The sequence below is a fragment of the Carassius gibelio genome, chromosome B15 (genome assembly GCF_023724105.1).
Source record: "Carassius gibelio isolate Cgi1373 ecotype wild population from Czech Republic chromosome B15, carGib1.2-hapl.c, whole genome shotgun sequence".
In the NCBI taxonomy this organism is placed as follows: Eukaryota; Metazoa; Chordata; class Actinopteri; order Cypriniformes; family Cyprinidae; genus Carassius; species Carassius gibelio.
This window is the reverse complement of record NC_068410.1, coordinates 18,889,529-18,899,756: the sequence shown is the minus strand read 5'-3', so window position 1 is coordinate 18,899,756 and position 10,228 is coordinate 18,889,529. Positions and strand designations below refer to the sequence as shown.

At 35.2% G+C, this 10,228-nt stretch overlaps 2 long non-coding RNA genes across 10 annotated transcripts; one reads left to right on the top strand and one right to left on the bottom strand.

Annotated features, from left to right (window-relative positions):
• Positions 1–226: 226 nt before the first annotated feature.
• Positions 227–3,632, top strand: LOC127972215 (uncharacterized). Of its 2 annotated transcripts, XR_008157044.1 has the most exons (4): positions 227–452; positions 1,900–2,113; positions 2,239–2,322; positions 2,967–3,632. It is a non-coding gene; the product is annotated as an uncharacterized LOC127972215 (long non-coding RNA). The 2 variants fall into 2 exon arrangements; XR_008157043.1 differs by having other exon boundaries at positions 227–2,113.
• A 2,181-nt stretch (positions 3,633–5,813) lies between these two features.
• LOC127972204 (uncharacterized) lies at positions 5,814–9,942 on the bottom strand. 8 transcript variants are annotated; one of them, XR_008157038.1, is made up of 7 exons: positions 8,136–9,942; positions 7,927–8,010; positions 7,157–7,261; positions 6,974–7,070; positions 6,776–6,840; positions 6,388–6,673; positions 5,814–6,283 (listed from the first exon to the last, which is right to left on the bottom strand). It is a non-coding gene; the product is annotated as an uncharacterized LOC127972204 (long non-coding RNA). The 8 variants fall into 8 exon arrangements; XR_008157040.1 differs by having other exon boundaries at positions 5,814–6,673; positions 8,136–8,349; positions 9,712–9,942; XR_008157039.1 differs by having other exon boundaries at positions 5,814–6,673; positions 8,136–8,349; positions 9,722–9,942.
• Positions 9,943–10,228: the final 286 nt, after the last annotated feature.

The following is a 10,228-nucleotide window of genomic DNA, read 5'->3' as shown; positions in this document are numbered from 1 at the left end:
TCAGGATTAGTGAATACTCACAGATCTGCATACATCTGTGTTTGCTCAGTTTAAACAGACCTCAGGATGTTTCGTGGAACTCCACTGAAGCAAAACATTTCCAATTACAGAAGGTTTTAAAGAAGAAGATGACGTTTTAAAATGCTTTGATATTTAACAGTTAAAGAAACAACCATGTTAGTAAGAATATACCAACAGAAATGACTGTATATATATATATATATATCAACCCGTTCTCATCAGTCTGCGTATAAATAACACGACTTTACACTTTCTATTTGCGTGTAATGCATACGCCAAATGCCATTTTTGCGTGCATATGATACGCCAATCCTTCCCATTAATTTCGGTGGAGAGCAGATGCGTCCAAATAACACGCATCATCTTCAGCGGCAGTGACGTCACTAGCGAGGCTCGTTCGGTTCACCTGATGCGCGTACACCTTCAAACAGGTAAGCAAGGGTAAATATATTTTTTTATTCTTCTTTTTGTAATGATATCACGTGGTTAAGCGTATTGTTTTAATTATTTCAGTATTTCTGCATCACGTTAGACAGGGCCGTGTTTTTAAAGGGCAGTTTATGCTCCAATTATGGGTCAGTGGGCTGCTCAGCTAGCCTACCATTGTCATTAGCCTAAGCTAACCTGTACTGTTTATAGACCTGTTGCAGTTTTAAATAAATTTATGATGTGGCATATGGGTCTTCAGCTTTTAGACATGACTAATACAAGCACAACAAAGCACCCAACCCAATATCGCGTGATAATCGTGATCGTGTAAAAAGTCCACACATTTAGCATATTTTTACAATACTAGCCTAACTTTTGCTTGACCACGTCATGTGTAGCCAATACACACACAGTAACTACAGCATATTTACCATGCTTCTCCTACTGTAACCGTAGTTTTACTCTGGACTTTGTAACGCACATAACCACGACATTTACTATGGGTTTACCATAGTAACCATAGTTTTACTCTGGTATTTGTATTTACTAACACACAATAACCACGACATTTACTATGGGTTTACCATAGTAACCATAGTTTTACTCTGGTATTTGTATTTACTAACACACAATAACCACGACATTTACTATGGGTTTACCATAGTAACCATAGTTTTACTCTGGTATTTGTATTTACTAACACACAATAACCACGACATTTACTATGGGTTTACCATAGTAACTTAGTTTTACTCTGGTATTTGTATTTACTAACACACAATAACCACGACATTTACTATGGGTTTACCATAGTAACCATAGTTTTACTCTGGTATTTGTATTTACTAACACACAATAACCACAACATTTACTATGGGTTTACCATAGTAACCATAGTTTTACTCTGGTATTTGTATTTACTAACACACAATAACCACGACATTTACTATGGGTTTACCATAGTAACCATAGTTTTACTCTGGTATTTGTATTTACTAACACACAATAACCACGACATTTACTATGGGTTTACCATAGTAACCATAGTTTTACTCTGGTATTTGTATTTACTAACACACAATAACCACGACATTTACTATGGGTTTACCATAGTAACCATAGTTTTACTCTGGTATTTGTATTTACTAACACACAATAACCACGACATTTACTATGGGTTTACCATAGTAACCATAGTTTTACTCTGGTATTTGTATTTACTAACACACAATAACCACGACATTTACTATGGGTTTACCATAGTAACCATAGTTTTACTCTGGTATTTGTATTTACTAACACACAATAACCACAACACTTACCAGGATTTTACCACAGTAACTGTTTTTACTCTACACTATTTGTAAAGCACAGTAACCACTAAGTTTGCCATGCCTTTAATATCTTTTTGTGATGTAATTGTAATTCAGTGTTTTTTCTGTCTTGCAGTTACGTCAGATTACATACTCCACAACAACCTGTAATCCAGCAGATCTTTAAAGAAGCCATCTCTTGTAAAATCTCTCTCTCTCTCTCTCTCTCTCTCTCTCTCTCTCGCTCTGCTAGAATTAACAGGGAACTTCAACTCCACGCTCCCAATGCTGATATTGAAGAAGCAGTCAAGGGGGCTGAACAAGTCCTTCAAAGGATCAACCCTTCACAGGTAATGTTGAAGACTCTTAGTTATAACTGATTTGCTTTAATGAACGCATCCTTATATTATGTGTTAATCAAATATTTTGGTCACAGATCATTTTAACACACTGTCTCAACATGTTTATATTTCAGGAAGGCCTGTCATGAGATTTGAATTTGACCATCTTGTGCATTTATGAAGAAGACCAAAAGCTGCAAAGGCAAACACTTCCAATGGTACGTCAGATACATTTTTCTCAGCATTTGATGTTTCTTAAATTTTGGTTCACTTAGCCCATCAGGAAGAACACTCAACAAAGAGCATGTTGTAGTAGTAATAATTCATCCAATAATCATATTATATTGCACAAGCGTACTTGTACAAAATTCTACAACTTTTACTCCTACTGCTGTTATTGGCCATTACCACAGCTCCCATCAGATTGTGCCCATTGTAAGAGTGTTTATATCATGAAGTTTAAATGAAGTCCATTGTATTCTTTATTAATCTTTACAAATTGGTGCCGCCTCTTCCTGTTTCAACAGTACATGATATCTGTCCACACCTCATAGTCTGCCTTTCTTTCTATGGTGATGTTACTGAACACATCTGTCTTAGAAGCAAGAGAATGGAAATCCTAGTTTAACTTTTCAAGTGCTACAAATCAGATCAATGAATTTGGGCAATCAGATCACTTAAAGTTGTTCACACAAAGACCAATAACTATAATGAGAAGTATTTTAGCATCCACACAAACAGACAATACTGTACAATTACTGCTATGCACACTGCAGTTACAGTATGTTGTATTCTGCCATTTGTTGTTGTCAGTGTTTTTGTTGTTCATCATGTGATACATTATCTTTGTTTCTTCTTGCAGGATTTCTCACAGATGACTTAATCATTCTTCATCAGCTCTTCACAATATCAGCCCATTCAAAAGCTTCCAGATCTTCCTCTCTTGTGTGACACATCTGCTCTCAGTCCTTTACTGCCAACCTCCAGTCTTAGCATTTCTGCTTGTATTCATTTTTCCTCTACATTCATCACTCCAATCTCTACTATAAGCACTCCTGTATATATATATATATATATATACACATAATAATAATAATAATTATTATTAACCAATTATTTGTTTTGCATTTATTCACAATAGAAGCAAACAATGATTACAGGATATATGTTTTTAAAGGTGATAATTGTAAAATATTGGAGCATTGTTCTTAATCATTTTTGCCTATTTGGTTGATAAAGGGTAGAAAACAATATATTTTCAACTGTAGCCTTGATTATTCTTTGGCATCTTTTGTCAGGATTTCTGTAAACAAATTCCCTTTTTATTTTTGAATATTAAACTTATGTTTTTTGAAGGGAGTTTCTGTTGCAATTTTGTTTGTTTGTTTTCACTTAGTTACCTCTATGCATTTTTTTTTTTATCAACTTTTCTTTTTTTTTTCATAGTGGAATAAACTGGAGAGAGACTGTTCTGGGCACTATGTTTATCTGCGAAAAGTTTGACATATCAATAAACACTGTAAAATGACTAGACAATGAGTGATTGATGTCATGATGTTTGTTTGTTTGTTTTCTATTCCTATAGTTCAACTGGTGGATCTAAGAATGGCAAGTTTTTAGGGTCCATTTCCATGAAACGTAGATGTGATAAATTGTTTACCTTTAATACACTATAAATACATTGTAAATATTACAGAAGGAAAATTGAGTAGTAGAAAAATATTGTGTTTAAATAATCTTCAGAGGTGTTTTTTTTAAGCAAATGAAACATTTTGACATTTATTTTTCACACAGTATATGCAAACTTTTGAGTTTAAGTACTGTACACTAATATTAGTGTAAACAATGTAGCCTATTCAATACAATGGGAATCATTATACCTTCGTTAAAACACAAAACAAAAAAACACCTTTAATCAACGTATTTCTTGCTGCATCAGGGTAACTGCAGCTTCTGTCCATTCACTACAGGAACCCGGAAGCTCCCGGCATAAATGACCATATATGTACAAGTTAGTGTGACGCCTCTGCTCAACTGGGTTGCCATTGGCTTTGACGTTCCCTTGGCTCTCGCAGAACTCGCTGTGATTGGACTATCTTTTAACCCAAATTATAAACCGCTTAATGTTGCAAAGTCCGTTTGACTGTAATTATTACGTCAGTAACACCTTCAGTTAACAATGCAGTGTTGCTATGTCGTGAGAAATTACCTCTTTATCGAAATCGTAACCCTAACCCTAAGCACAACTCCAATAAACTCCAAATACCAGCGCTAATATTACTCGCGTTCAAACGATAGAATGGCAGAGGCTTATGGGTAATGTAGTTTAAAATGTTTAATAATTAAAAAAATGGGAAAATGCAATCTTTTTTAACAAAGGGTAATCTAAACATGTTCATTGTGTAAACATTAATGACATATTTAAGAGGCAGGCTGAAATTCGATATTTTACTAAGTGCACTTTTTTAAACACCTTTATACCACCTTTCCATATATGTTTGAAAACTCTGTCCAACATTATTTAATTAGCATAGCATAAGTAGTTGTCCTGCCAATTTTTTCTTTGACACTATAATCAGACTTTGATTTACAGCCATTTGAAATTTACATTTTTTTGCTCTTCTAGGGGACTCTACTGGGCCCTTGAAGATGGAAGGGCAGTAAAACATACACATACCTTTTCTCATCATGGACAACAGACTGTGCTGGGTCATAATTTTTAAGTTTTTCTTTTCAACAAATTGCCAATATGTAAGTTGTAAGTCATGTTTATCTTAGAATAAGAATAGAACCATAAAAATATACATCAGTGCCTATTTGGAATAGGCTCCAAATATTGAATTATATCAGGTGCAAGGATACAGTATTGAAAGTAAACAAAGACACCAATTTAAACAACCAATACATACTGTGACACTTCATTGTACTTTCACAGTGTCAATGTGTCATTCAGTAAGACAAGGTACAGAGAGTGTGTAGTTTATAGTGCAAAGCCATACAATTCATGCAATGCAAAGAATCATAATATTAAGAGCTAATTTGTGTCTCTGTGTAAAATACTCCTCATATTTGTCCTCCTCGGGTACTAAACATCAGTAATGTGCATGCTCATCTTGCTTATTATACAGTACTGGATTCATGTTGATCTTTCCCTTGTCCATCACCTTCAGTTGTACATGAAATTCCTGCAGCATTATAGTCCATGCAGTATCTTCTAATGCAGCTTTCAGCCTGCCCTTCATCTAACTGAATGTCATTAACGTAACCAAATGTTCATTTCTTAATTAAAACACATTTATCTATTGTTTACAAAATTAAATGGTGTATTTACCAAACACCATTCTTAATATAGAATATTCACCCTACTTTATTATCCAACACCATGTGCAGTACTTTACTGGAGGATACAACATAAAGACAACTAAAGTAGTGTATTAAGACAAATGATATACAATTTTTAACAATATTAAAAATGGGTTATGTTAAAACCATGTTTTTCTAATCAGATGAAACCATGCAAATGCATGCATGGTGAAATGTCTTGAGCCCCAAAGAATCACATCAAGTTTTTAGAGCTCTCCTGCTTTTCTTCCTCTTCTTGCTTGTCCATGTCCTGGACATATCATAATCTTCCATGTCATACATTTTTTTTTGCAGTTGTTATGCAGTACCCTACAGCACAACTGATGAACAAAAGACATGTAACTAATTTAAATCAAATATCTTTATTGTCACAATACAATGAACACAAGTATACAGGTGATGAAAGTCTTGGGTGCAGACTGCAGCGTGACAGTATGGATGACAAATGAATTAATTCATGAATATATATGAAATAAAAATTCTGAATATATATATATGCAACACACATATATAAGGGACTCAATTCAGGTAGAGAACAATATATGTTAAAAATTATGCTATACAAAGAGCATGAATTGAAAACAATAATAATCACAGTACACATACATCTCTGCAGTAAAGCACGGTATGAATTAGTGCAAACAGAATGTCAGGGTGCATAATAATATTGAGTCCAGTCAGCATAACTGATAAGAGTGCAGGGCATATGAGGTTGGTGGGGTGTGTATGGTTTTACTGGTATGAGTTCAGTTCAGTCTGATTGCCTGTGAAAGGAACTTGTCTCACTGTCTGCTGGTGTAGGTTCTGTGATAACGCCTGCCTGATGGTAACAGTGAGAGCAATCCATGGCTCGGCTGGCTGGCGTCTCTGACGGTCCTCCTCACACTCCACCTGGTCTAGATGTCCTGGAGGGCCAAAACATGTATTTAGGGTATGGTAAATCAATAAACAATATATAGTATTTTTATTTATAATTGTTGCACTGGACTTAACATTGATTCTTGTTGGGGATATTGGCCAAAAGAATCCCACAACAACTAGCTCTCGTTGTTTAGCTGTGATGTTTACTTTTACGGACCGTAACATCTGAGCTGTCGCAGTAGAGCGGTTTGTGAATGCAGTCTTCACAGAAGATAACTGATGGGTTCAGGTAGCAGTGATGCACTCGGTGGCCATTCAATTGATATCTTCATCAATTGGCTTCATCTTAATTCAAACAAACAGACAAAACAATAAGTCAGCAATAACAGCAATAACCATTCTAGAGTAATAGTGTTGGTGAATACAGTTGCAGGTGTCAGTACTCACCATATTCAGTCATTTCCTTCCCAAATCACAGAGATGATGCACAGCTTATTTGCTCATTTTAGGAGCTATAAAAAAGATGTATATGTGAAAAACTATAACTGCGGACTTGAAAAGTCTTTTGAGAGATCAACATCAATGTTGTACCACACATAACTGCATTGAATTCAGACATACAAATTGAAATGTGAAACTTTTCACCTTTCTGTCTTTTCTTTTGGGGCACAAGAAGTCCATGTTCATTCCTCATTTCTTTAGGACTGGTTTGACTGATTTTCTTTGCGTTTCTGGTCTTCAGCTGTAAAACAAGAAAATATTTATTGACCCCATGTTTAATCATTATTGTTGTTTAAAAATATAAATAAAGCAGATATCATTATATACTTCAAGCACAAGTTCCTTGGCAACTCTAGTAGGCTCCTGAGTTCATCTGTACACATCAGATTCAGCGTCTGAGAAAATGCCATCATGCAAACTCTCAGTTTCTGCCTTACAACAGAGCATAAAAGAATGTGTGAGTGAGGGAGTACAGCATGAAGATGAAGTGAAAAAGGCAGAGAAAGGCAGAATTTTGTGTATAAATTTAACAGAATGAGGGGAACATTTAAGAGATTTAAGAGAACAGTATTGTCTGTTGGTGTGGATGCTAAAATACTTCTCATTATAGTTATTGGTCTTTGTGTGAACAACTTTAAGTGATCTGATTGCCCAAATTCATTGATCTGATTTGTAGCACTTGAAAAGTTAAACTAGGATTTCCATTCTCTTGCTTCTAAGACAGATGTGTTCAGTAACATCACCATAGAAAGAAAGGCAGACTATGAGGTGTGGACAGATATCATGTACTGTTGAAACAGGAAGAGGCGGCACCAATTTGTAAAGATTAATAAAGAATACAATGGACTTCATTTAAACTTCATGATATAAACACTCTTACAATGGGCACAATCTGATGGGAGCTGTGGTAATGGCCAATAACAGCAGTAGGAGTAAAAGTTGTAGAATTTTGTACAAGTACGCTTGTGCAATATAATATGATTATTGGATGAATTATTACTACTACAACATGCTCTTTGTTGAGTGTTCTTCCTGATGGGCTAAGTGAACCAAAATTTAAGAAACATCAAATGCTGAGAAAAATGTATCTGACGTACCATTGGAAGTGTTTGCCTTTGCAGCTTTTGGTCTTCTTCATAAATGCACAAGATGGTCAAATTCAAATCTCATGACAGGCCTTCCTGAAATATAAACATGTTGAGACAGTGTGTTAAAATGATCTGTGACCAAAATATTTGATTAACACATAATATAAGGATGCGTTCATTAAAGCAAATCAGTTATAACTAAGAGTCTTCAACATTACCTGTGAAGGGTTGATCCTTTGAAGGACTTGTTCAGCCCCCTTGACTGCTTCTTCAATATCAGCATTGGGAGCGTGGAGTTGAAGTTCCCTGTTAATTCTAGCAGAGCGAGAGAGAGAGAGAGAGAGAGAGAGAGAGAGAGAGATTTTACAAGAGATGGCTTCTTTAAAGATCTGCTGGATTACAGGTTGTTGTGGAGTATGTAATCTGACGTAACTGCAAGACAGAAAAAACACTGAATTACAATTACATCACAAAAAGATATTAAAGGCATGGCAAACTTAGTGGTTACTGTGCTTTACAAATAGTGTAGAGTAAAAACAGTTACTGTGGTAAAATCCTGGTAAGTGTTGTGGTTATTGTGTGTTAGTAAATACAAATACCAGAGTAAAACTATGGTTACTATGGTAAACCCATAGTAAATGTCGTGGTTATTGTGTGTTAGTAAATACAAATACCAGAGTAAAACTATGGTTACTATGGTAAACCCATAGTAAATGTCGTGGTTATTGTGTGTTAGTAAATACAAATACCAGAGTAAAACTATGGTTACTATGGTAAACCCATAGTAAATGTCGTGGTTATTGTGTGTTAGTAAATACAAATACCAGAGTAAAACTATGGTTACTATGGTAAACCCATAGTAAATGTCGTGGTTATTGTGTGTTAGTAAATACAAATACCAGAGTAAAACTATGGTTACTATGGTAAACCCATAGTAAATGTTGTGGTTATTGTGTGTTAGTAAATACAAATACCAGAGTAAAACTATGGTTACTATGGTAAACCCATAGTAAATGTCGTGGTTATTGTGTGTTAGTAAATACAAATACCAGAGTAAAACTAAGTTACTATGGTAAACCCATAGTAAATGTCGTGGTTATTGTGTGTTAGTAAATACAAATACCAGAGTAAAACTATGGTTACTATGGTAAACCCATAGTAAATGTCGTGGTTATTGTGTGTTAGTAAATACAAATACCAGAGTAAAACTATGGTTACTATGGTAAACCCATAGTAAATGTCGTGGTTATTGTGTGTTAGTAAATACAAATACCAGAGTAAAACTATGGTTACTATGGTAAACCCATAGTAAATGTCGTGGTTATGTGCGTTACAAAGTCCAGAGTAAAACTACAGTTACAGTAGGAGAAGCATGGTAAATATGCTGTAGTTACTGTGTGTGTATTGGCTACACATGACGTGGTCAAGCAAAAGTTAGGCTAGTATTGTAAAAATATGCTAAATGTGTGGACTTTTTACACGATCACGATTATCACGCGATATTGGGTTGGGTGCTTTGTTGTGCTTGTATTAGTCATGTCTAAAAGCTGAAGACCCATATGCCACATCATAAATTTATTTAAAACTGCAACAGGTCTATAAACAGTACAGGTTAGCTTAGGCTAATGACAATGGTAGGCTAGCTGAGCAGCCCACTGACCCATAATTGGAGCATAAACTGCCCTTTAAAAACACGGCCCTGTCTAACGTGATGCAGAAATACTGAAATAATTAAAACAATACGCTTAACCACGTGATATCATTACAAAAAGAAGAATAAAAAAATATATTTACCCTTGCTTACCTGTTTGAAGGTGTACGCGCATCAGGTGAACTGAACGAGCCTCGCTAGTGACGTCACTGCCGCTGAAGATGATGCGTGTTATTTGGACGCATCTGCTCTCCACCGAAATTAATGGGAAGGATTGGCGTATCATATGCACGCAAAAATGGCATTTGGCGTATGCATTACACGCAAATAGAAAGTGTAAAGTCGTGTTATTTATACGCAGACTGATGTGTGTGTGTGTGTGTGTGTGTGTGTGTGATATTTTATTTGTCTCATTAAGACCTGAGAAGCAATTAAATTATAATTCTAGAATTAAAACCAAGTACTCATTATATCAAGTAGTATTATTGCACATAAAACACTTGGAAGAAAAGATCAAATGTACAATATGACCAGCAACGGGTTTTGCGTGGAAGGTTGTATCCCAAAAGCTGAGATTGGCTGCCCTCTACTGTTTCATATTTGATATTATCAGAAGGTTGTATGGCAAGGAATGTATTAATAAATTAGTAAATTACCTGA